A 26,582-nucleotide genomic window follows, 5' to 3' on the forward strand; every position below is an offset into this window, starting at 1 on the left:
AGTGTCCCAATTTCCCCAATTATCCCATAATGCCTTTTTATAGTTGGCTTGTTTAAATCAAGACCCAAACAACATTTACATTTGCATTTGGTTATGTCTCTTAAGTCTCTCTGAATGTATTACATGGTGTCCTCCCCCTTTCCCATGCCATTTAACTTGCTGAACACGTGGGTCACACGTCCCAAGCATTTCCTGACTGTATCCCCTTGGTCCCGTTTCAAATGCCCCTCTATTCCCTGTACTTCCTTTCAGCTAAGATTTACTTCTACTATCTAACTTCAGGGCCTATTATTTTTCTGTAAGAATTTTTCAGATCAATTTTATTATTTTTATAAGCAGACAAAATAAAGCTAAAAAAAATGTTTTTAAAGGAACCCAAAAAAATGCTGACCTTGCTAACTCATCCATTTCAGCAATTCATTAAAACTCAACTCAGTGTCCAAAAGTTCTTGAGACTACAGGTTAGGTCAGCGCTTTCTCACACAAGAGAAACGCTCAAGTGACAATTCAGGGGCTGATTTGTTTTTCCAAACACATTCCTTGACACTTTAAGTGCACCTCCCCTTCCGCCTCATGGTGAAGGCCACCACCCTCTGAAGCAAAGCCCCCCCCACTGGCCTCTCATGTCGTCCTATGATTGCAGTTGTCTTTAATATTCCTTTCTTTTCCTTCTTTTTAAAAGATATAGTGTGAGCACATAATTGAAAAACTGGAAATGAGAGAAAACGAAAGAACAAATCACCATAATGTCACCCCTCTAGAACAGTCAATGTTACCTGTATACACACTTCCTTACCATCTTTATTAGGGATACACATTTTGTGTCTAATTGTAATCAGTGAAATAATGGGTTTTAATATCCCTTTAGTTAACATAAAAACATTTAAAACAATTTACAGTTTATGTTAAGGATATAAAAAATAGCAATATTAGCCAGGCCGGGCGTGGCTCAACGGTTGAGTGTTGACCTATAATCCAGGCGATCAGGGTTCGATTCCCAGTCGGGGCACATGCCCGGGTTGCGGGCTGCAGCCAATCAATGCCTCTCTCATCATTGATGTTTCTATCTCTCTCTCTCCCTCTCCTTTCCTCTCTCTGAAATCAATAAAGATATATTAAAAAAAAAAAAAAAAGCAATATTATATACGGATGTCTATGTCTCAGCTTAAGGGAAAGAACTTGACCGACCAATGCCCTGGGTCGCCCCCATGGGCCCCTCCCTCATCCTACCTCCTGTTCTCACCACTGTCCTGAAGTGCTGTCTGTGCTCACTTGGTCTTGTAAGTCCTGCCACATGCACATGCATGTCAAACACTGCACCGTTAGTTCTGCATGCATCTGAACTTTATGTAACTGGAATCACACTGTAGCTATTCTGCAACTTGCTTTTTTTTATTTAACGCTGTAATTCCTGAGGTTCTTCTGGGTTGTCAAATGCAGCCATGGTTCATTCATTTGAACAGTACAGCTATACAGCTCTATTCCACTGTGAAACTATGCCACAATTTATATTGCAATTTCTTCACATAAAAGTATATTGTAAATATCTTATCACATTGCTACATATCTTCAAAATAATTAACAATTATAGTAGAGTATTATGCTGAGAGACTATTTCATTTTATAGTTACCCAACTGTTGGATATTAATTGTATTTGTATGTGTGTTTGCTCTGTAAATAATGCATTGGGGAGCATCTTTGTCTAAATAGCTTATTAAATATTTTGTATTATTTCCTTCATGGGAGAATGTGGGAAGATGGTCCACAGAAGTGGTATTACTGGATCCAAATGTATAAATGAATAATATGGCTCTTTAATACACTGTAAAATTGTTTCACAGTATTGTAATATCACCAGGACTGAGGATAATCACTAAAATATACATTTTGGCTAATATATTAAAATAGTATTCTACTGCTGTTTTATTCTATGTATCTCCTAAGAAATTGAACATTTTCCATGTATTTGTTTAGTGTTGTATTTAGTCATCTATTCAGGTGTTCTACCAAGATTTTAGTACCTTTCTTTTTAATTTGTTTGATAATTTCACATAATAAAAATGTTAATTCTGTCGAGTTACTGCAAATCTTCCTATTTATTGTTTCCGTTTGTTTTCCATATGAAGAAATCTTTGATTTTCCTGTAGTTCAACTATTCTTTTCATTTTTGAATGTGTTTGTTTCTAAGCAATATTCAATTCTATAGATTTCCTATGCCTCCACATTTTGCACTTAATTGTTTAATCCATCTATAATTCATTTTGGGGGAGTCAGAATGATTTTTTCCAAATGGCTAACTAGGCATCAAAATTATTTATTGAATAATTTTCCTTCCTCGCTGATTTGTGATGATGCCTTTGTAATTTATTAAATTATTTATGCGAAGGTCTATTTCTGAACTACCCTAGTTCACTTACCCACTCCCTCCTCTAATGCCAGCGCCACAATATTTTAATTACAAAGGCTTCACAATGCATTTTAATATCTGGTCATGCTATATATTTTAATATCCAATAAATCTAACTCCCTTCCCCTAAAACTATTTTCAGAATTCCCCTTAAGATTCTCATCTACTCATTTTTCCAAATAGTCTTCGAACTATCTTGTGAAATTTTAAAAATCCTGATGGGACTTTGGGAGAAAGGGCATTAGACTCATGACCTAATTTCAGAAACATCCAAATCTTTCATTTTAATCTCACCATCTAAAAACAGGGTTTTTAGTTAAATTCTTTCCATCTCGTTGGCCTACAACTAAGTACTCTGTAGTTAATGATAATTTTACCCTTCCTTTATAGCATTTATTCTTCAAGGTACTATTTTGTAACTTTCTGCATTGGCTTTTTGTTTTTATCTCAATCATATCCAATGACGCCTTCTTTGAGGCCCCAATAAGTATAATGCCAGTGAATGTATGAACTCAGTCTTCCCTATCACACATTAAGGAATGGTGACTTTATATATCCCTTTTTAAGTAGTTTGTAAAAACTAGAAGTTGAATTGAATGAATATACTTTTGGAATTAATAAATTATTATATAATTCTACTTAAACTATTTATGTGAATCCTATGAAAATATATGCATATGAAGCCAATCCTGCATTCCAGGAACATAACCTACTTGGGTAAGATGAAACATTCCCATACTCTGTTGCTGAAATCTACTCACTTGAATTTTATCTAAAACGTTTACATTTCTAAGCAAGACTGGCACACAGCCTCCCTTCGGGGGCTTGCCAAATTTATTATCAGGGTCATGTTTGCTTAACAGAGGATCTGGAAGTTTTCTATCATTTTTATAAATCCTGGAATGGTTTCCACAACACAGGAATGATCTGTTCCTTGAAAGTTTAAAAGAACTTTCAAAGGCCCTTTTATATTTTAAAATATTCCACCTGGCATAGGTGTGTGTGTGCTTGCGTCTGTGCACGCGTGCCTGTGTCCATGCAGACATTACCATGTTTATATACATTTAAAATGACACTGTAAGATATTGATCTCTAATGGAACAGGGGGCAGTTTTATTATAATTTAATGCCTTTCTTTCCCCCATGAAAAGGGAGTGAATGTCTAAGATAATAAAATGCTAAAAAATGCACCATTTTCCTCAGGCTTTGGTTCTGAGAACCTCCTTTCCAGCTGCCCATAAGGAAGCCTATAGGAGATGGGCAGGAAATCATGAATACTGAACCATCCAAACTGTGTTGAGGCTGACCACGCTTAGCAACCACAACTTATCACTGACATAAGGAACTAGGAAACTAAGATCTTCGAAGATAAGCAGATCATCAGTCTACCACAGGTTACCTCTAGTTCTGTGGTTAAGGTCTTCCGACTTTCGGTCCAGCACCGAGCCATCTCCAGGTGCAGGACACTGTCCCTCTTCCACAGCGACACAAGCTTGTGGCTCCCAAGGCTTCTCTACTTACTGCAGGGCTCCGGACTAACGGCACTGTGAGCACTTAGGGGGCCACAAATAAATACTCAGAATGCTATGGACTGAGTGTTGGTGTCCCACCTGCTCCCCCAAATTCTCAGGTTGAGGTCCTAGCCCCGCTCTGGGAGTTAGTTAGGTTAAGATGAGTCCTGAGGGTGGAGCACCCATAATGGGATTAGGACCCTTAGAAGAAGAGAAAAACACTGGGGCTTTCTCTCTCTCTCCAGAGCCCAGCACGGAGAGGCGAAGTGAGCACAGGGCAAGAAGGCCGCCGCCTGTAAGCCAAGAGAGGGGGTCTCAGAATGAAACCTCCCTTGCCTGCACCGTGATCTCAGGCTTCCTGGCCCCCAAACTGTGAGAAATAATGTATATTGTCCAAGCCACCCAGACTATGGTGTTTGTTACAGCGGCCCGAGCTGACTAAGGGGTGGTGGCAATGTCTGTCGAAAAGAGTGCTGAGCTATCCCTCTGCAGATCTCCAAGCCTGCTCTAGAGTGAGATACAAGGCGTAAGGAGTCTCAATAAATTAAGATGGAGTGTCCACTAGAACATGCAAGTGCCACATGAGCATATGTGAGACTATAAACAGGACACCATGCCCAAGAACGAAGCTGTGAACAGGGCGATAACTGTAGGTGTCAGTGGGCCACAGAACAGCCTGCGTTTTCTTGGGAAAGACGTGTCCTAGTTCATGTCTTATTCACGGAGAATCCATAAAATGTAGGAGCTCAATGAAAACTCAAGATTAGGACGGTGAAGGTGATGAGCATTAGGGTAACCTGGAAGGAAGGCAGGGACCTCAGAGCCCTCTTAGGCTCCGGGACTCCACGACTGCACCCAGCATTTCCCACAGGCACGAAGCAGGCTTTTCCTCCCCTCTCCCAGGGCAGGGAAGTAGCTTGCGCACCAGTCGTGGCCTCGCACAGAAGCTTAATCCCCGGCTGGAAGGCAAGACGTGTTTGTGGCAAAGCCAAGCAGGCATGTGAAGTGAAGCAGAGTAAGGAACATTTTTATTACTGTTTTGGATGTTTGGGGTTTTTTAATGACTCCAAAAGGCATCTTAAAAAGTCATATTTTTTTGGCAGTTCCAAGATGCAATTGTTGCTACAAGTACTAACACTTACTAGCAACTGACTGATGTCACAATGCTTTTCTCAAAAACACCCTTTTCTCTCTGGGACTTTTCAGACCAAACTAAGTGTCTGTGTGTGTGTGTGTGTGTGTCCGCGCACACACACATACACACACACGCACACGACTGCCTGCACTTTCCCACACACAGAGGCAAACCACACAACTGAAAGCCAAATCAAACTGAACAGATATTTCTTTTTTTAGGTTTAAAATGTGGAAAAAGAAAAACTGTTGATAAACCTTTTATTTTAATTTATTTATTTTAAATATATCTTTCTTGATTTCAGAGAGAGGAAGGGACAGGGAGAGAGAGAGATAGACACATCAATGATGAGAGAGTCATTGATCAGGTGCCTCCTGCATGTCCCCAACTGGCGATCGAGCCCCCAACCGGGCATGTGCCCTGACAAGGAGTCGAATCGCCATCTCCTGGATCCTAGATCAATGCTCAACCACTGTGCCGTGTCCACCCGGGTGTTGATATACTTTTAAATTTGAATAATTTAGGTATTGCAAGATTTTCTTCCTACTGGTGGAAAATTAAACTAACAATTCTAATGAGAGTAAACAGTTCCTTACTTACAAAATGAATTGGATTTATCAAGACTTGTGTTCAAGTGAGTTCCTCCCATCCCTCTAAATCAAATAAAGATGTGACTTTAGAGGATTCTTGTGCTCCAAGAGAGGCTTTATTCCCCCCCTCCCCCACAGTTGCACATTAAGTAGATAACTTATCTCCCCGATACTTGCTATGGGGAGATGGCAGGCAGCACCCATCTTTGATGTAGTTTCACAGGTGTTGCCAGAAAAATAAGAACAATATAGGAAATTCTTCTTAAAGCTGACTGTTGTCAATGTAAAGATTCATGTTATATTTTTAAAGTTCTCCTTCCTTCTATTTTAGCATTAAGATAGTCCTTTCTATTATGAAATTATAGTGACAGATGTTAGATTTTTTAAAACATCATTGCTTAGAAAAATAAAAAATTGGTAGCCCTAAGCCAACCTTGCAAATCTTTTTATTTCGGTAGTTTCTTGGCCCAGGTGATCTAAGTGTGAGAACCACTTGCCTAGAGCACCCTCTGAACCATGAAATTCAGGGTGGGTCTATTAGTTATCACTTGTTCTCATCTAGTTATCACAATGGTGACCAGCCTCAGGGCAACAACCAACCTACAGAAAATTTAAAGTCTAATTTTAATCAGTACTGGGGGGAGAGGGGGGTTGAAAATTTTTATGGTCTATAAACCTGTGGTTTATAAGCTCCTAGTTGCTCTAGAACTTTTTCCTCTATCCCCAGGCCCCTCGCTGCACCTTATCTACCCCGACCCACAAAGCCAGCTCCGCCTGGTTTTGGAACACAGGTAATAAAGTTGGGGGTTCGGTAACAACCTGTGCTCTCCCCATCGCTAATCAGGGAGCCCCAAATCAAGACACTACACCCTTCTGGGATTCTGAGAGGTCAGCCTTATGGCGCCAAAGGCTCTAGAGAAGGAGTCACAGTATTTTGTCAGCTGAAATTCTACTGAAATAAATGCTCAAGACTAGCTTCTGGCCGTGGCAGCATCTCCCTCAATCCAGGCGGTCCTAAAATCCATCCACTCAGAAAAGCCCAACTGTGCGGCTGCTTTAGGAAACCAAAGCCCCTCCAGATCTCCAAACTGAGAACAAAGGCAAGAAAATCAGCCGGGATAGGTCACGACAGGCCATCAACTGTTTAAAAGATTTTTCAATTAAGAATATGTTAATATTTTAGAGTAAAATGAAAAATCCCTATTTTTCCAGGGATTCTATACCTACCTTTAACTTAACTGTATGCTATCTAAAATTTTCTTTTTTGAGGTTTGCCCCAAAATAAATTCTCCAAAAAATCCGACTTCAGTTAAAAAAAAAAATCCATAAACACTAAATTTTTTAATACCTTTATTTACTTTGTCTCTAACAGAGCTAATCAGTAACAGATAATATATTTCTTGTGAAGTGAGTTAACTTCCCAGATTAAATATGCACTAAACACATACATGTGACAATATTTGGAGATATATGACGCTAATAAAGGTAACATTTATTGGGCCAGCCACTGGGCCACTGGGCTCGTTACTTAAATTACCTCAGTTAATCCTTACAATGAGCCTATAAAGTAGGTGCTAGTCTTATTCCCACTTTACAGATGAGGTTATAAATGAGGAGCCGTGACTATAACTTAATCTCCACTGACCTCAAATTTGAGTTCAGTGTTTACCCTGGCTATAAAAAGGTTGAATAAGCAAATTAGAAATTAAACAAATGCAGGAGGCATGTTGAACCTCCCAGAAAGTCCTAGGTTTTAAGACATACTGAAAAGCAGAGGCTAATCGCAAGCATTCCAACAGCAAGACTTGGGAGGAGTTCATCTGAAACCACACTGTGTTCAAACACTTTAAAATTCAGACTTTTGCTAGCTAAGAGCGGGTTTCTTTTCACTACTACCCCCAACAATTAATCCAAATTAGTAAAATTTCTACAGATGATACAATATAGAGGACGCCAGCTGCCCCTCTCCCAGAACCCATGCTCCTCCCTGGGCAGAGCCCAGAGCTCTGCTTACCTGTGGGCCCCCTGCTCCTTGGGAAGCTGACACACTCCCCTCAGTGGAGGGATTGGCCAATCAGAAGACAAATCTCCCAGCCCCGCCAATCAACACAGGGCATTTGCCTGGCCATTGGGATTGGCTAAGGAATAAGCACAAGACTCTATTCAGGCCAATGAAGTGCCAGGATTGGTTGACAGGGGAGGGATTTCTGGACTAGATAAGTTCTCAGTCTTTTTAAAGAGTTACTAAGAGTCCACCTAGGATCCAGGCGATCGGGGTTCGATTCCCCGCCAGGGCACATGCCCAGGTCCTGGGCTCGATCAATGACTCTCTCATCATTGATGTTTCTGTCTCTCTCTCTCCCTCTCCTTTCCTCTCTCTGAAATCAATAAAGATATATTTAAAAAAAAAAAAAAAGAGTTACTAAGAGTAATGTTTCTTCTGGTCACAGGGATGTGCGTCAAGGAGCCCAAGAACTTGCGCAGCCATTCTGCCTCTGTGACAGAAGCCAACCTGAGGATGAACTGACACGGTGGAAGAGCGAGCAGAGACACAGAAACTGGCCGGTTGATGGCATGCTGAGCTGTTGCACACCCACCCTGCAGTCCACTCCAGGAGCTGATTAATTAGTTCCCTGTGCTGTGGGAACCCCTCTGGGTGTGGTGTTCTGATAGTCACAACCCCAAAGAATCCGAACTGACAAATAAGAAATAAGCACTAATGCATAGCTTCTTCCTAGCACTTGCTCGGATTTTGCTTTACACTGTTTCCAAACTGCTTTCTTCTCAAGAAAATGTAATGGGCTTTCAAGAAACACTTTCATGAAGTAATGAATGGTCTTGGGCAAATCGCTTGACTTCCCTGGGTCTTTCCAACTATAAAAAGGTCTAAGTTTGACTAGAGGATTTCTGTTGTTCCTTCTGGCTCTCACAGACAATGGTTTCAGTTCTAAAGTAGAAACCTCCTTTATAATATAATCCAAGCAATCTGCACCTCTTGCTGGGTCAGATATCTTCCAATTGCACCTCCATTTTCATTCCTCCACCCTTCCCCCTCAGCTCTGTGCCCCCCGAGGTTCTGATCTCTGTGGACAGTATCGCATGGACCCTGCCTTCAGGCTTCTGGCCGGTATGCTTATGAGAGGCACCATCAGGAGAACTGAGGGGAGTTCAATAAGGATATTTATTCTCTTGGCTCTTTCCCAGCCACTTTGGTGTAGGCTGACTGCATCCTGCTACCAGAGAGAGCCTTTCCATATGGCTTCTCTTCCCAGTTCCCATAACCAGTCCCGCCCTCTTCTTCTCAGGCCTGGGCATGGGAACAGCTCCTGACATCAATCCCTGAGATGCTTCGGTATCGGTGCTGGTTTCTCCTGCCCCAGCCACTGTACACAGTCCCATCAGCAGAGTTTCTTAGTTCTCCCCCTGAGTGAACCATCTGTCTCCTACTGGAACCCCAGACACATGGATTAAAAGTTAAGTCAAAATCAGCCACAACACAAAAGAAACAGAAGCAATCAACTCGGAGTCTCACATAAGAGAGAAGTGTGGCACTTGCTGAGAACCCCCCCCCCATCAAGAGAATCCAATTAGACACCACTAAGCTCCTTGCCCACTGTCAATGAAAACTTGTGGAAAACAGCCATCTCTTGCTAGACCAGGGTTTTAACCTAAAAAAAAAAATCTGTTTATACACAAAAGTATTGAGCCTTCAGACAGCTTCTGTGTGGAACTGGGCAGAGGAATCACAGCTATGTATCCATTTTCTAGATGGACAAACTGAGCCTGGAAGAGAACACAAGGCCAGAACTGATAAAAACGCTAGAAATGCCCCAGGGCCAGCACAAAGGCTGGTGGTCCAAGAATCCGCCTCTGACTGGCTCCGTGGAGTTTCTCAGAGCGGCTTCTGTACTACCATTGTCCAGAGACATCTAATTCCCTTTTAACACTTCTAGAGTTAGCATTTGTGAACATCCTTTACTATTCACGACAACTCTGCAAGGGCAAGAGAGACAGGACAGGATGCCCTTGGCCCCATTCCAAGTGATGCTAAATTCCAACATGTGACTCCACAATCTCTGATCATTTCCCAGGCAAAGTTTTCCAGAAATCTATGGATGTCCAGGCACAGAGGAGCCCTCCTCTCCTTCTTGGGGCATTTTCCACACAACACAGGGGTCAAAGAAATGATCTTATGAACCCTTTACAAACCATTCAGACACCAAGAATTTCAGAGAAGCTACCTGTTTCGGGATGAGAGGCTCAGTCTTTCAGGGCTGTCCTGCTTTCATGTCTTCCTCCTTCAGCATCCTCCGGAGCCAGGGCCTGTGGGAGTGACCCAAACAGCACATTCAGGATACACAGCTTCAACATGGGAACGGGTCCTATCAATCAGGGAGACCAGAAGCAGCCAAGGACAGAGCTCTGAAAACCCAATAGTTCAAAGAGAAAGACACCCAGCTCCACTCTTGTAGTTGCTCATGCCTCAAACCCAAAATTCATTGTGACTTCCCCTCTTTCCCTCACACCCCATGTCCAAGCCATCAGCAAATGATGTCACCTTTATCTTCAAAACAGATCCAGACTCTCACCACATCTCACCACCTCCATGGCTACCACTCTGGTCCAAGCCAGTGGCTTCTCTCACCAGGTTATTGCAGTGATCTCCTAATGGGGCTCCCTACGTGCACCCTCACCTTTCTACAATCCATTTACGATGTGTGCTGAATTGTGCAATAGGTTGAATTGTGTCTTCCCCAAATCCCTTTGTTGAAGTCCTAATAGCCGATACCCCAGAATATGACCTTATTTGGAAACAGGGTCGTTGCCGATGCAATAAGCTATGAAGATGAGGTCATACTGGAATGGGGTGAGTCCCTGCTCCAAAATAATTTATAAAAAGGAGAAATCTGGACACAGACACCCACACATGACAGCATCATGTGAAGACTGGCACTGTGCTGCCACAAGCCAACGAGCTACCAGAAGCTACAAGAGAGGCCTGGACCAGGTCCTTCCCTGGCACCCTCAGAGGGAGTGTGACCCTGCTAACACCCTGACCTCAGACTTCTAACCTCCAGACCTATAAGACAATAAATTTCTGTTTTAAGCTGTCCGTTTGTGATATAGTTATTGTCGCCCTAGCAAACTGTTACACCATGCTCCCCCCAGCAGCTAAGTGGTTATTTAAAAATCACTCTTCTGCTAAAAACACTCCTGTAGTGTTTCATCTTTCTCAAAGCAAAAGACAAAGTCCTTGACATTACCTACAAGGCGCACATGTCCTGACCCAGCCTCTTCCCTGAACTCTTCTCCTCCACCTCTGTTCCTTCTCAATTTCCTCCAGCCACAATGGCTTCCTCAAACATCCCAAGCAGGCCCCTGCCTCAGGGCCTTTGCACGTGCTTTTCCCGCTACCCGGAACACTCTTCTACTAAGTTACCTTTCCTTCCTCCAGGTTTCTACTCAAATGTCACTTTCTCAGTGAGGCCCTCTGCAGCCACCATTGCACTCTTTCTACCCCCTGCTCTGTTACATTTTCCTCTGTAGCTTTATCACTACCTGACGTTTGTTCCTATTTTTATCCCTCCTCTCACACTAGACTGTAACCTCCGAGAGTAAGGACATCATCTTATGGTATGCTCCAGAGCCCAGCACATAGTAGTTGCTCAAGAAATAGTTGTTGAAAGTTTTATTTGTGGAATGAAAGAAGACAAGAGAAAAGAGAGTTACCAAAAGGAGGAAGTTGTCCACAGTGTCAAAAGTAGCAAAGAGTCCAGAAAGATAAGGACTGAAGTGTCCGTTGGGTGTGGTAACATGGAAGCCACAGGTGACCTCAGAGAGGGCAGTTCCTGGGGAAGGCGGGAGCCTTCTGCAGCAAATCCACCAGGTCCCTCCCCCATTCCAGGCCCCCTCCCACGGGCAGAGCCCTCTGAGTGGGCCCTGGCAGCGAAGGAGCAAAGCCTGAGGGCAGGTGCTTCCCAGACTTTTCCTGTCTGTGAGGGGACGAAGAGGGGATGGAAATAGAGGGGGCTGGAAGTTTGAGGAAAGAGTTTAGTGCTGAATGACTGAAAGGGGTGAGGTCCCAGGAGCTACAGGAGACAGAGGGGCCATGTACTGGAAGGAGGTTCTCTGGCCAGGGAGAGGGAACGTGTCCTTCTCTGAGTGGAAGGAACACAGGCTGGGATGAGCCCAGACACCAATAACCTCCAGGAGGGGAGGCAGGAACCTGAGCGGGCTCCCTGCTGTGGGCGAATCATGCAAGGGCAGGGTTGGCCCTGAAACTGAGTGTCTCCTTAAATTTTGTGCCCTGAGTGCCTCACTCACCTCACCCAGTGCCAACCCTGATGCCTTGATGGGAAAGAGAGCTGGCTGCCAGTCAGTACCACCGAGGGCCCAGCTGAAGCTAGAGGCCATGGTTTCCTAGAGGCACCATTCCCACGGCTCTGGGGTTCCAGGGACAGGCCCTCGGCAGCCTGGGTTTAGGAGGAGAGACCTCCTAGGACTGAATTCGGGGACCCCAAATAGCTCCATCCATTTCTGTCAAGGCTGCACCCTCTTCCCAGGCTCCCAGATCCAACTCATTGAGGCCCTTGGAGGCCCCCTTCTCCACTCCTCTCATTCCTCCCGGTCAGTCACAAACCGTGCCTCTTACTCTATGAGAGGGCTCTTTTTTGGCTGAGCACCTACTACGTGCAGGGTGCAACACAAGTTAAAATCCTCACGCAATAGTCCTGCAAAGTGTTTTTAGCTTCCATTTACAGATGATGAAACTGAGGTCCAAGAGATTAAGTAACCCGCTCAAGGTTACACGGATAGCTAGTGACAGAGCTGGGATATGAAACCTCCCATCTCTCCATCTTCTTTTCTACATTCATGTCACCACCAGAGTCCAAGTCCTCAACATTTCATTCCTAAAATTCAACATGAAACTCCCTTCCCTGCACCCCCATTCACAGGGCACACACCCAGACGAACTTTCTTCCAGCGCTGTTCTCACCTATCCCCGCCCTATTTGACGGGCTTTGGTGGCTCCCCAACATGTTAAAATTTCAGACTCTTCAGCCATCCCTTGGGATCCTTCATAAACAATGTACCTCCCCTTCTTCAATCTTGTCTTCCATAAGCACCCTCCCTCCACCCCACCCGGTACATCCCTCCCCTCCACATCGCGCGCCGCCCCCCCCCCCCGCGCACTCCACCCGACACCCCACTCTCCTGCCGACCACTGAGCAGCATCAGCCAGCCAGCTGAGCTCTTCCCTGCTCTTCTGTGCCCACTGCATTTAGCATTTAGCTTCTCTTGGCAAGTGTTCCATTTGCCCGTATAGACTACACACTCCTTGAGGGCAATTAATAACCTGTGTTGGAAACTCTTGGAATTGCCCACTGCTCATCACAGGGTAAATGTTACTTGATCCACAGAACAATTCTGATGAAGTTCAGTTGATGTACTTCTAGAAGTTTTTCAGAAAATAGAAGAGACCTGGGATGAGAGAGGAAGGGACGCGTGGCCTTGAAGCTTTTGGAAGCATACCTGTCCTCTTCGCAGGAGCACTGAGCCTGGCGCCTGTCACAGCTCTCCCAGTAAGGAGGACGGTGGCTGGATTTAGCTCTTCCCTCCTCTTCCTCCCCTAACACCCAGGTCTTGGTATTCTTTAGCTACCCCTTCACACACTTTCATGGACATAGATGGAGATCCTGTCTTCTTCCCTCTTCTAGGAAAGAGCTTGAAACGTCAGCGATCTGGCTGAGGGGAGGCGTGGTGACCAGCAGAATGGTCAGTGCTGGGCGCCCAGGAGTAGAAAAAAACAATACTCCATTTCTGGGGAATTGGGAATTGGCCTTAACCCACTCTGATTGTCAGCACGGACCACACAACAATTCTGGGATTCCCAGGGCCGCAGGGGGAGGGTGGCTGGGAAAAGGGGAAGACAGCAAAGCCCTCAAGGGCCATCAAATTACACCCCACACAGATAGAATGGTCAGCACCTGAACAGTAGAGTCTGGGAGTCAAGGTGATGCTGTCTGCAAAGATATCCAATAAGAAATCAAGATCTTGTTAATCAAAGAATTTATATGCATATATGCACAACCCAAGGACACGGACAATGGTAGGGAGAGGGACTGGGAAGGGGGATGGGACGGGGTGGAATGGGTCAGAGGGAAGAAAAAGGGACATCTGTAATATTTTAAACAAAAATAAAATAAAATAGAAAAAGAAATCAAGATCTCGCCCAGTCAGCATGGCTCAGGAGTTGAGCATCAACCTATGATCCAGGAGATTGTGATTCAATGCCCAATCAGGGCACATGCCGGGGTTGCGGGCCCTATCCCCAGTAGGGGGCATGCAGGAGGCAGCGGATCAATGACTCTCTCATCACTGATGTTTCTATCTCTCTCTCCCCCTTTCCCTTCATCTCTCTAAAATCAATAAAGACTTTTTTTTTTTTTTTAATTTCTAAAAAAAAAGAAAGAAAGAAATCAAGATCTCATCCACCAGTGGAACCAAAGGCACAGTGTGGGCCTCATGACACAGCTGAAATAGCAGGAGCTCTGGAGTCGGGCCTGGGATCAAATCCTGACCTTGTCACCCAGTGGTTATCCAACCTCGGCTGGTCACTTAACCTCTCTGAGCCTGGCTGCATGTGCTAATGTGAGGACTAAATAAAACAAGAAATATATAAAAACATCTAGCACAGTGCCTGGCATCATACAAGGGGCCCAGTAAGTGTTGCTCCCTCCCTCCTTCCAGCTTTCAGCGCTCAGCTCTAAACCCTTACTCACAGGAACAAGCACCGAAGCTACAGAGCATTTCCCAGCCAGGAGGTCTGCAAAAGATGGCAAAAGCGGGCAAAAGGAAACAAAACAAAAGCCCCCCCGCCCCCCCCCCCCCCCCACGGCCGCTAAGAGAGAAGAACTGGACTTCTGTGAACGCCCGAGTTTCAAAATACATAAAGCTTCGAGCCTCAGACCAAACCCAAACAGGAAGTTTGTGACAAACTTAGCAAACATGCATGCACAACTGCAGGAGGCTGTGCACCGCTCGCAAAATACAGAAACCAGCACTTGGGGGTGGAGGGTCAGTGTGGAATAAAAGGAGCGTGCCTGGCCGATGCTCCACGTGCACAGGGCGCTTCCTGGGTGCCAGGGAGCTCCCGACCCCAAGCACTGGGCGGAATCAGAGAGCTGCTCTGGGTTCCCAGGCCTGGCTCTGGCAGCTGCTCCCACTCCTGCCCTCCCCTACCTCCTCAGGCATCAGGGACAGTGAGCACTGTGAACAGTGATCAGGGCCCTGGGTGACTTAGGTGTGTGTGATCAGTTTTTGGCTGGAAGAACTCAGCGCAGAAAGGAAGTGGCTTGCGGGGGTCCCCAGAGCTCTCGACCTCCACCTGCTGCTTCACAATGGGGTCTTCAGGAGGCCAGGGTTTTCTCCTCTGAAATCCTGCCCAGCACACCTTTTGCATGTGCACTGTTCACACCGGTATGGGGCCTATAACTTCAGTTCACTGATTCGTACGTGCAGGCAAAGGTGGACACATCTAACCTCCATGATTTGCGTCCCATCTCCCCGACGAGAGTGAAAACTAGGCGGTTCCTTCCCCTTTGTTCAGAATCTCTCAGCACCTGTGGCTGAGCCTGGATACTAGGCCAGGTTTGGTGGGCATGTTCCAGAAAATACTTGGTGAATGGATAAACGACATCAATACCCTTCTACTGTTCTACCTCCACCAGGCTGCGTCCCACTCGTCTAGATCCTTCAGCAGACAGGTCCCTGGTTCCACCCCTCCTGGAGAACAGCCCAATTGTAAGCTCAGTCCTCACTGTCAGCCTCACTGCCCGCCCCCCCCTCGGCACCTCGGGCAGTGGTTTCCCCACCTCCCTAAGTTAGGTTCCTTTTAAAAAAATGACTCATTTAAGAAGACACAAAACCAAAAACTTCAATGGTAAAGATAAAACAGCACCGAGTCTCTTTAAACACCTCCTACTCCATGCAGAATTTAGATCTGATAAACTTCCCCAAACTGGACCTGGACCTCCTCACTTGGAACTTATGGTATAAGCAATTCTTCTAGCAAAAGCATTTCCAGTAACATCTTCCCTCTGAACTTTTCAGGGTCTTCTTTACAAACAGAGGTGGCCTCAGGCCTCTAGTCAGTAGCTTTTCTAAATGAGGGAATAAGAAATTAAAGTCCATGCTAAACTCCTGGGTCAAAAATGAATTATTTAATGTTCAATGATTACGTTTATGATTCTGACTTATTGGAGAAAGAACGATGGCATTATCTCATTGGCCTAATGAGAATAGGGGGAGTTTTTAAAAAATAGTAAGACTTCTTGCTATGTAAGAAATTTACAATATCTCTGTGCACAGTATTTGAAAGGAATAAAACTGTATAATACAATGCATAGGCTCCTAACATTTCAGGTCTCAAATGAGCAATTAAGATAATCCAGAGGTCTCAATGTTGGCTGCATTAAAAAATTCCCAGGCCCCACCCCCAGAGATTTGGATACATGTGGACTGGAGTGGGGCTCTGCCACTGTTTTTGGTGTTTTAAGTTTCCCAGTAATTTTAATGTGCATCCAGGGTTGAGAACCACTGATCTAACGCAGATAAGAAAATTGAGATCTGAAGAGATTAAGGTTCAGTCCACGACTGCTCAGTCACAGACAAGACCAGAAGCAACTCCAACATTTACAAACACAGAGTTGCTGACTTTTTGTTTTGTCAAGCAAGTATTTTTATAAATATCTACCGATTACTATCACTGCTTCCTGATAGGTCTCTTGCTCATTTGCATACCCCCCCCCCCCCCCCCCGCAGGCTCACTCACCGCTACTCAGCCTGTCCCTCACCACCCCACGTGAGAAATCCAAACAAAAACCAGGCTTCAAAAGTCTCCATCTCCTCCTTTCTCTAACTCCACAATATCTATTTCTGAAAGTCCCCTCACTAACCACTAACTACTTCCCAGTCCCACCAAACCCACCCTACACCTTCCTCCTGACTGCCATGTGACAGCTAATATTGTACAGGTTACACCACCAGTATTTCAGTACGTTATTCCACATGTATTATCCCTTCTCAATTTCTCAATAATCAAGATATGCAGGAAAATTTTAAGGAGGGCAACCTCTGAGGAATGGAATTAGGAGGGAGGGGCAGAGGCAAAGGGAGTTCTCTTTACACCCTTCAGTTTGAATTTGGGGCAAGCATGCATTTTTTTCAAGGGGGGGAAAAAACCATACACATACACACACACACAGCAGGTCACAAAATACATCTATGGTTTGCTTCCACTTTGTAAATACAGAAAATCGTCTGGGAGGTCACCATACCCAAGTTCTAAATGTAAATGATACTTGGGTGGTGGGATTACGGGTGACATTAATTTCAGTTCCCTTTCCTCTGTTTATCTTTATTGTATTTTATTTACATAAGAAATAATGATCATTTAATACCTGAACCAACACATTATCTGATATCTGAAACCTACAAAGTATTGAGAAGCAAAGGTGCCAGAACAGGTCCCAATCTGGGGTGTAGGAACATCTCCTTTTAGTAAAATGAAAGATTTCTCCCCAGTCCAGCTGCGACTGCTGCACCCTGCCTAGGGCCCAGGCTACCTTTACAACTGATGCCAGGCCCTGCCAGGCCCTGCCAGGCCCCGCCAATAGATGTAGAAAGATGCCCTAGGACAGCTGTCAAGCCTGTTCAGCTTCACCTCCCCCTGCTCCCCGAGTTTCTGCCACATGGATCAGCTGTCCTCTCCTAAGTGTCTCCTCTGGTCCCTGCCTCTTAGTTCCTACCCAGGCTGTGTCACCCACCCCTACTTGTTTCCTTCCTGAGTCTTCACCAAGGCAAGCAGTCACACCTACTCCAAGCAACATTCAAACGCACAACCTGTAGATCAGAAGCCAAGAAACTCTTTAGATAGAGTGTAAACTAGGGAATTCTCCACAGTCCTCACTACTCTCTAATGTCTCACAAGGCAATGAAGAGGGGTGAGAGAGTCTTCCTGACAACAAGAACCACAGGTCCAAAGGCCTGGAGGTCAGAGGATATGTGATGTATTCAGAGACGAAAAAGGAGTCTGGGATGTCTGGAGCGTGTCCCAGCCTGTCCAAGGCCCAGCAGAGAGAAAATTCCATTGAAATGCAACAGCAAAGTTTACAAAGACCAGCAAAGAGAGGCCCGAGCAAAGGGTCCTCAACCTTTCATCTGCTACTCATCCTTCCAACTGCTTCCCCACAATTCACTCTTCCCTTCCAGGCTCCAGTGGGTTGAGGGTAACAGGAGTGGGTGGAAAAATAGGAACAGAGAAAAAAGAAATGAGGTTAAGCAACACCACACTGAGGCAGGCTGAGGCCCTCCCAGTGCAACCGAAGAGACCTTGGGTGACTCAAGGGGGGCAGGGGACATGGTGCTTAACACTGACAGCCCCAAATGTGAAGGACATTTGTCAACTATCCAAACTTCCAGGGACCCTCAAGAGACATTTCTAAAGAACTTTGAAACTTCTAAACTGCCAAAACACAGACTGGCCATGCTCTACCCAGATGCTTTTGTGTCCTGTGGGGCCTTTTGGGTAACCCCAGTGGAGGGCACTGGACCAGCATCATCTCCTATCCCATAAGAACAAAAGCTTCGACAATTCTGGCTCTTCCATTGTCACCTGCATTGGGCTTGACTGCTTGGTTGATGCCATGCTCATCTGTCCAGCCAGAGCGGCCCTGGAACAGGGCAGTGCTGTTTTAGGTAGCAGTGTGTGCCCATCTTCTCTCCCCCACATACTCAAAACACACTGTAAGCTCCTACTGGGCTCAGCTCTTGTTTCCTCTCCTTCCTTTTAAAAAGTCCTCCCTGTTGGCATTCAGTGGGCATTTACTAACCAAGTAGAAAACCAATCCTCAAATCCACTGGCTCTTATCAAGTTGGAGGCTTCTTGGAAACTGAGATGTGCACACTCAGAATAGCTGGGTAACATCCTGAGGGTAGGTGGACAGTCACCCGCCTCTGCTGGCTAAAGGAAAGGTGGAGGGGTGGCACTGGAATGGTTGGAAGTCTCATAGAGGAAGTGAGATCTGAGCTGGGTGTTAAAAAAAGGGTTCAATTGGGTCAAGTGGAGAGGAAGTGGGAAGACCATCACAGGCAGTGGGAACAGCACACACATGGGACTGACCACAGGGTGGGGAGGGCCCCACTGCAGGGGGACGAGGCCATGAGGCAGCGAGAGGTTATGAGTGTGCACTGCGGAGTCAGACAGACTTGCTCGGAGCCCAGCTCTGCCACTTAGCTCTACGACTGGGAGACTTACCTCAGTCCCATGTTCTTCATCAGCAACATGATGAAGGTGAGGACAATAATGGTGGCTATCTGCTGGGGTTATTGGAAAGGTTTGATGAGAGGATGCACGTAAAATGCTTAGGATGCTCAGGGCCTGCCATCAGTGAATGTTATGTGTTATTCTTGCTACAGTCAAAACTACCCAATGCCCATCTTGCTGATGCCAACAAGGCCCTTTCTTCTTTCTAACAGCCATGATGCTGGGAAGAAGGGGACACTGGCAGACCAGTCACATTCTGAATAACCTAAGAAGTTTAAGAGCCAGCTGAACGTTGGAATGCCCAGGCAGTCGGGTGGGGTACTCTCAACTACACGTATACACACACTCCTCCTTCTGGGACCACCGACTTCCTTGTAATAACCACAAATTTACTTCCCTTTTCCTCCCACCTCTCCACAGCCTGGCAGTGGTTGTGCCCCCTCAGTTTCATGATGGTTGATGTGGGTCCCTTCTCCCAACTCTGGAGCTCCCACCTCCTGGCCTAGGGGAGATAACAGCTTCCCACTGTTGCCAGCCCTGGGGTGCCTGTCTACCCTTTGGTTACCCTAACCTGCCCACACCTCTATAAATACTCCCCTTCATTAACATCTCTCCAGTTAAACCCTCAGCATGTGCCCACCAGACGCACGGGGCTGAGGTGCAGACCTGTCCTCCTCTCACTGCCTTCCTCCCCGCAGAGGCGCGCGGATGGCAGAGTGTAAGACAAGCACCAACGCGGTTTACCAAGGGCGATCAATCATGTGGGAATTTCACATCCCTAGGAATTTAGATATAACTCAAGAGGCTCAGGGAAAAGCAGGTCTCCCAGCCCAGGCAGGGCATATTCAAAGGCCCTGTGCTCCTCCAAGGCCATCACACAGTGGAGCTCCTACAAAGTGGTAGAACCCAGCTCAGTGCCTGGTACACAGTAAGCGCTCAGTAAGTATTTGTTGATGCAGGTCCTTCTGGCTAAGGAGCTGAAATCCAAGAGATCTGTCAGGAGAAGGTCCTCCACGGAAGCAGCAACTCCACTGGGTGGCTCTGAGATGCCCTGTGCTCATTCTCTCATATGCCACACAGTGCTGAGATGCCCCATCCATAACCAGCAGGAGTTCAGATTCCAGCCCTTCATTCCCCAAGTGCTATTTCCTTGTTGCTTATTGAGGAATTCCTGAGGCTTATAGTTTCCTCGGATCCCTCTTGCTGTGTTTATTACTCTCACCCTAGGCTCAGTGCGATTCAAAAGCAATTAGTAAGTGTTTATTGTACGAGGTTGGTGCCAGGCACGGGAGATCCAAAGACAATTAAGATAAAGGTCTCGGGATCTAAGAGCCACAGGAAACGTGAAGGACAAAGGCTTACTACTGACTAAGGGGATTCTCAAGGAGATAAAGCTTGAACTACACTGGGGGTGAAGGGGGGCTATGACAGTGGGGAGCGAGGGGAAGGCAGCAGGTGGGAGGTGGAGGAACACTGGCCAAGGACAAGAAGGAGTGAATGCATAGGGACCAGAGAAGAAAAGAGCTGGGCAAGGGGATTGTCTGAAATTGGGACATTGACACAGACATGACCCCTAACCAGAAGGATATTTCCTCCCATCAGCCTCCAAAGTCAAAATGTCCCCGCTCAGGAAAATGTTAAAGGAAGCCGGGCTGGACCTCAGGCAAAGATGCTTGTCCTGAAGGGATGTTTCCCCCTGTCACTCACCGCCAACCTGGCCCTGCCTTGGGCTCAGCCACCCCTAGATCCACAGCCAGGGAGAGCACCACCCACCCCACGAAAAAGAGAAATGTTCCACACACGAATCCTCTTACTTGGAATTCTAAAATTAAAAATTAAATGTTCATTCCTCTCACCTAAAAGCTTTCTCCCTTTATAAGCTAATATGCAAATACCTTGGGAGAGGCTAAGTCGTAGCAGCCACAGATCCGCTTAGCATGACTGCTTCCAGAAGATCTTTCCTGGAAAACAAGCTTTGCATAAAGGATACTCAAGAGATTATCTGTGACTGAGAGGGAGGCAGCAAGGAAAGAAGGGGGCTCCAGCACTGAACCAACAACACCCGCCAAGGGCGGAGGGGCACAGAGTTCAAAAGACGTGTTTTCACTAGTTGTTTTTAAATTGAGATGTAACGCAGGACCCACAAAATTTACCCTTTAAACTGCACAATCCAGTGGTTTTTAGTATATTCAGGAGCTTGTACAACCATCACTGCTATCTAATTTCAGAATAATTTCATAACCCCCCCCAAAGAAACTCCACACCCCTTAGCAGCTACTCCCCACTCCCCTCTTCCCCTGGCAACCATTTTCTCTCTCCGTGGACTTGCCCATTCTGGACATTTCATATCAATGGAACCATACAACATGTGGCCTTTGGGTCTGGCTCCTTTCACGTGGCATAATGTTTTCAAGGGTCACCCGTGTTGCAGCATGATCAGTACTTCAACCCTTCTTATGGCTGGATAACAGTCTACTGTATGGATGGACCACATTTTATTTTATTTTATTATTATTTTTAAATATATCTTTATTGATTTCAGAGAGAGGAAAGGAGAGGGAGAGAGGGATAGAAACATCAATGATGAGAGAGTCACTGATCGAGCCTGCAACCCAGGCATGTGCCCTGACCGGGAATCGAACCCCCATCGCCTGGATCCTAGGTCGACGCTCAACCGCTGAGCCATGCCCGGCCGGGCTGGACCACATTTTAAAGGGCAAAACACACGATGCTCCTGCAGAAAGGAGCGTCCAGTATCGCTCGCAACCACTTATAAACTTTCCTTCTCCGCTCCTGCCACCAGCTCGGTAGACACCGTCCAACCCTCCCCACGGCGCCGGCAGGAGTCTCCAACACACAGTGGCTCAGCACGGCCGCCCTGAATCACCAGGCCGTGACAGAAACCCCTCAGACTCCTGCTGAGGGAATTTATAATGACTCTTAAATGTGTTTTATAGTCCTCCGTGGTCCCGGCAATGGCAGATGAAAAAGCAGAGCCGGCGTCAAGGTGCAGCCTGTGCGGGCTCACAGGGCCACGCACTGGTTTAATGCGCTGCTGTGGCCGTCTTAAAAGTCTTCATAACTTTTAAACAAGGGGCCCCCCGTTTTCATTTTGCACTGAGCCCGGTAAAGTGTGTAGCTGGTCTTGGGCAAGAGGCGAGGGTTTGGGATGAGGCTGGAGACCCAGCTCCGAGCTGCCGAGAGCCGGGTCCTGCCCGCGGCCCACAGTGGGCTGCTCAGGCCTCCCGGAACCGCCGGTCTCGCTGAAAGTCAACGCGACAAGTCGGCAGGCTCAGACTGTAAAGCAGGGGACTCAAACTGAAACTTGTTTGATCTTGTAATCGCTTACAGGATAAGACCGAGAAGAAGAAAGAAAGAAAATTAAGAAAGAAAAAAACACCCCATACTTACTGAAGTAACTGGTTCTGAGAAAACGTTTTAAATATTTACTTTTTTTAAAACTGTCCCTTTTATTTCCAGCGTATCAAGGAAGTCATGGTTTCACCAAAAATCTGGTGTTTGATCCAAAGAGAGGGGTGAATTTAAAACACAGCTGTCTATGCTGATGTCAGTGCTAGAAGGGACCTTAGGAACAACCCATCCATATGGGTCTCCAGAAGCCTGACCCCCCCAACCGTCCCCCCCCCCCCCCCAGGTTTAGTCCAACTCTCATTTCGCAGATGAGGAAGCTGTGCTGTGACAGGGAAGTAGCCGGCCACGGCCACCCACAAAAAGGGGCAGGGCCAGAGCCCGAGAGCTTGCAGCTTCCCCTTCCAACCTCCCAATTTCACGCTGGCAACCAAAATTCATATGCTAGGTGTATGCCCTCCACCCCCCATTTTCTCCTGGATCCTCAACTCAAATCGTCTAGGACCTGTCCCGGGGAGGAGAGTCGGGTGGTGTAGATAAACTGAAGATATGTGAACCCAAGGAAGAAGATGCACCTTCCTTCCATCAATACGACCTCCAGTCCATCATCTGGCGAAGGGCCAGAGGGCTCCAGGGAAGGGTTCAGAGCCTTTCCAAATCCGGGGCAGTTATTAAACAGTTCTTCTGGGAAGAGTGGAGTGTAACGGAGCTTTTTTCAGTTATAGGAACAAGGATCATGCAGTGTGGATGGAGCCCAGGGGCAGACAGGAAGTGCTGCCGGGCCACCACACCAAAGAGACAGGTCCAGACGGCCACTGCAAAGGGATGGGACTCAGCCACACCGTCAAGTTCTGTCCTTTCCCTACAGCACAGACGAACCAAACCAACACCAAGCACCTGGGTTCCTTTGGTTTCAATTTGTGTTTTGCCCTCTCTTCCTCCTTCCCTCCTTTCCTTCCTTAAGCGAGTGGATACTGAGAACTTCCTATGTGCCAGAAATGTTCTGGGTGCTGGGGATATAGCAGTGAACAAAACAGAGGGAGGAAATAAGGGAAGAGTTAATAAATAAATGAATATATACCATGTAAGATGGTAAAAAAAAAAATTATCCGAGAAAAACTCAGCAGGATAAGATGAATAAAAAATGGAAGGGAAGGCCCTGGCCGGTGTGGCCCAGTGGGTTGGGCGTCATCCTGTGCTCAGTCCCTGGTAGGGGGCATGCAGGAGGCAACTGATTGATGTTCAGCTCTCACATCGATGTTTCTCTTTCTCTCTCCTTCTCCCTTCCTCTCTGTAAAAATCAATAACAGTATTTTTTTTTTTTAAGTGGCAGGGAAGGGCATGTCATCTAGAATGGCCAGGCCAGGACTCTCTGAAGGAGGTGAAGGAGTGAGCCATACAGATATCCAGGGAAGACATTCCAAGCAAAAGATCAGCAAGGGCAAAGGCCCTGAGGTGGGAATGTTCTGGTGAGTCAAGGAATGAAGAGAGTGGCAGGTGGGAGCCAAATCGGGCCGGCCCTGATGCCACGGTAAGGCCTCTGGTTGTGCTCCAAGTGGGATGGGAGCATGCAGGGCTCTGAGCTGGGGAATAACTCACCTGACAGGCTTTACAGAACCACCCTGATCAATGCTGTTACCAGGCCACCTGTGCCAGGGAACCAGTTCAGAAGCCAGACCCAGCACAGCCTCTAAGCAGCAGTGTGAGAAACACTTCCCTTCCCTGGGCCTCCGTAGTCTCCTCTGTGAAATGGGAGGATATGACTAGATGATGTCTAAGGTCCTTTCTATGATATTCTTATTTTCTGACCCTAAGACGACTGCTCAAAGGGTGTAAAAGCCTCACCTGCTGACTGGGGAGAAGGCAAGGAATAGCAGCCAAGTGTTTGAAGCCCGCAACACTTGCCACTGCCTCCTCTGCCCCACACCAAACTCTTACCCCAAAAAGGCACAGCTCTCTAGGGAGAAAGGTCCAGCCCAGGAAGCAGCCACGTCAGCAACGTCCTCCAAAGATTACGAAGGGTGACCACTAAAGATAGCACAGCCTCCACACTGTCTCAGGGCGGGGCTCGGCCCCTGGAGGCCACTCAAAGCGGCGGCTACAGCCCAAGCAGAGGGCACTGCTGATTCGGCTTCTGCCGGGGTTCCCCCAGTCTCTCCTATCTCCCCTCCTTTTTTTTTTTAACATTATTTCTTTTTTAATATGTTTTTAATTGATTTTTTTAGAGAGAGAGGAGGGGAAGGGAGAGAGAGAAACATCGGTGTGAGAGAGAAAAACCAACGGGCTGCCTTCTGCATGACCAGGGATGGAGCCTGCAACCTTTTGGTGCACAGAACAATGCTCCAAACCAACTAGGCCCCAGTGGCCAGGGCCTATCTCCCCTACTTTTAATATGGAGCCTGAAAGAAAGTTATGGGATTCAGAAGTGCTCCATTCCATCATTTCCTTGAGGGATTTTTCTGTTCACACACAACAAACTGGGTCAGAAAGCATGACGCAGGTCTCCTCCATCAGGCTGGATAAGCAGGGTTTGTCTTCCCCATCAGACTGTGAATTCATCCTATGCCTCCTCTGTCAGACAGAGGGCCCCATGAGGGCTGGGGCTGTATCTCCCCAAACAGATAGGGAGCACCTGATGTCAGGAGCTATGCCATCCCCCGGGCCCCCTTGGCCTGGAAGTTCCCTGGAGGAGAGAGTTTATCTGCCCCTTTCCCTCTATTGCCTCACTGCATCCTACAAAATTCTGTATATTAAGTGACTTTTTTTTTTTAACCCCTCACCCAAGAAAGAAACATCAGCCAGTTGCCTCCCTCACTTGCCCCAACTGGGAACTGAACCCATGGGCCTTCAGTGCATGGACAATACTCCAACAAACTGAGCCATACTGACAGGGTTATTGAGTGACTTCTTAAAACAGGGCGCTGACTGAAGCACTCTGACTGAACCACCTACCCAGGCATGAGATCCTGCGATCCCCGGCCATTACAACATCCATGAAAACTATCTGAACACGAACCTCAAAGCTGAATGAAAACGAAATTAACAGTTGGCTTCACTGAACAACTTTTTGGCAGACTGTTGGTGACTGTGGCTGAGACCCAGCTGAAATGCACCTTGAGGACAAACAGCAGGGAGCCCAAGACCTGGCCTGACCAAAGCGGAGTTCTACATGACAAGGCAGCCCGCAGCCCAGACACATCACCCCCCAGCTTCCAACTTGGGCTTTTCCAAATAATGCGGTGGGAAAAGGGAAAATGGCTGTGGGAACTGAAATCAGAAGAGGGAATGAGGAGGGGCCGTCTCGGAGAGGCAGGCCCACGCCTGCCCGCACTGCATGGAGGCGGTCAGGTGGGGGACTGAGAACAAGCTCCTGGAGCCCCCCGGGAGAAGCAGGGCCCACCCAGCCACGGGGAGGGCACTCATGTGCACGTGGACTCAGGGAAGCCACCAGGGGCTCCCCTGGCATCTGGTATGCTGGCTCATCTCAGCAAAGGTTTTCACAGAATTGCACAGGAGGGGCAAGAGCTCCCAAAGGCTGAAACCAATACTAATAACAACGATACTACTACTACTACTACTACTATTAATAATAGCTACCCCTTCCAAGCACTGTGCTAAATCCTTTCCATGCACTAACTCAGTTAATCTTCATAATGATGCTAATATTACTCCCCGTTTATAGATGAGGCAACTGAGGCCTGCCCAAAGTCACGCATATGTGAGAAATAAAGATTTCAAGTGGGCAGCTTGGGTCCCCAACATGCGCTCTTAGCCGCCTCCCTCTCTGAAAACAAAGAGGAAAATACTAGGGTATTTCTGCTGGTTCCTCTGAACCTCTCAGGTTGAAGGCCACCCGGGAACAGGTATCCTGAGGGCTTGGGAAACGGGTGCTGGAGACTCAGAGAGAGCCCAGCAGGGTCCCAGTGCTGTGCTCCCACTGTGCTGCGAGCCTGCTACCCTGAAACTGCCACCCTGCTGGAGCCAATGACTCTGCTTTCAGGAGTCTCAGGTTAAAAATTTCTACCCCTTCTGTCCGTGGCACACCCATGGGGAAAAGAGCGGAAGCAGGAGGAAGACGAGTGCTGGTGACAGGTCTCAGGTCCCACCGGAAGCCCACAGGGCGTCTGAAAACTCAGAAAACATCCAATAGGCTTATTTTTAAACCGTGTGCTAGTTTTATTTTCAAAGTGTTGTTCTTCAGCCTCCACACCTTTTCAGGTGAAGTTCGTCTCAATGTTATAA

At 46.8% G+C, this 26,582-nt stretch overlaps 1 protein-coding gene across 1 annotated transcript in view; it reads right to left on the minus strand.

Moving 5' to 3' along the window:
• The window catches only part of TRERF1 (transcriptional regulating factor 1), a 199,605-nt gene that overhangs the window by 110,068 nt on the left and 62,955 nt on the right, over positions 1-26,582 (minus strand). The window contains exon 2 of the mRNA XM_087817396.1: positions 9,886-9,967. The gene's annotated coding sequence lies outside the window, so the exon portion shown is untranslated. The remainder of the gene's footprint in view (positions 1-9,885; positions 9,968-26,582) is intronic.

Source organism: Miniopterus natalensis, chromosome 5, assembly GCF_054644295.1.
Source record: "Miniopterus natalensis isolate mMinNat1 chromosome 5, mMinNat1.hap1, whole genome shotgun sequence".
In the NCBI taxonomy this organism is placed as follows: Eukaryota; Metazoa; Chordata; class Mammalia; order Chiroptera; family Miniopteridae; genus Miniopterus; species Miniopterus natalensis.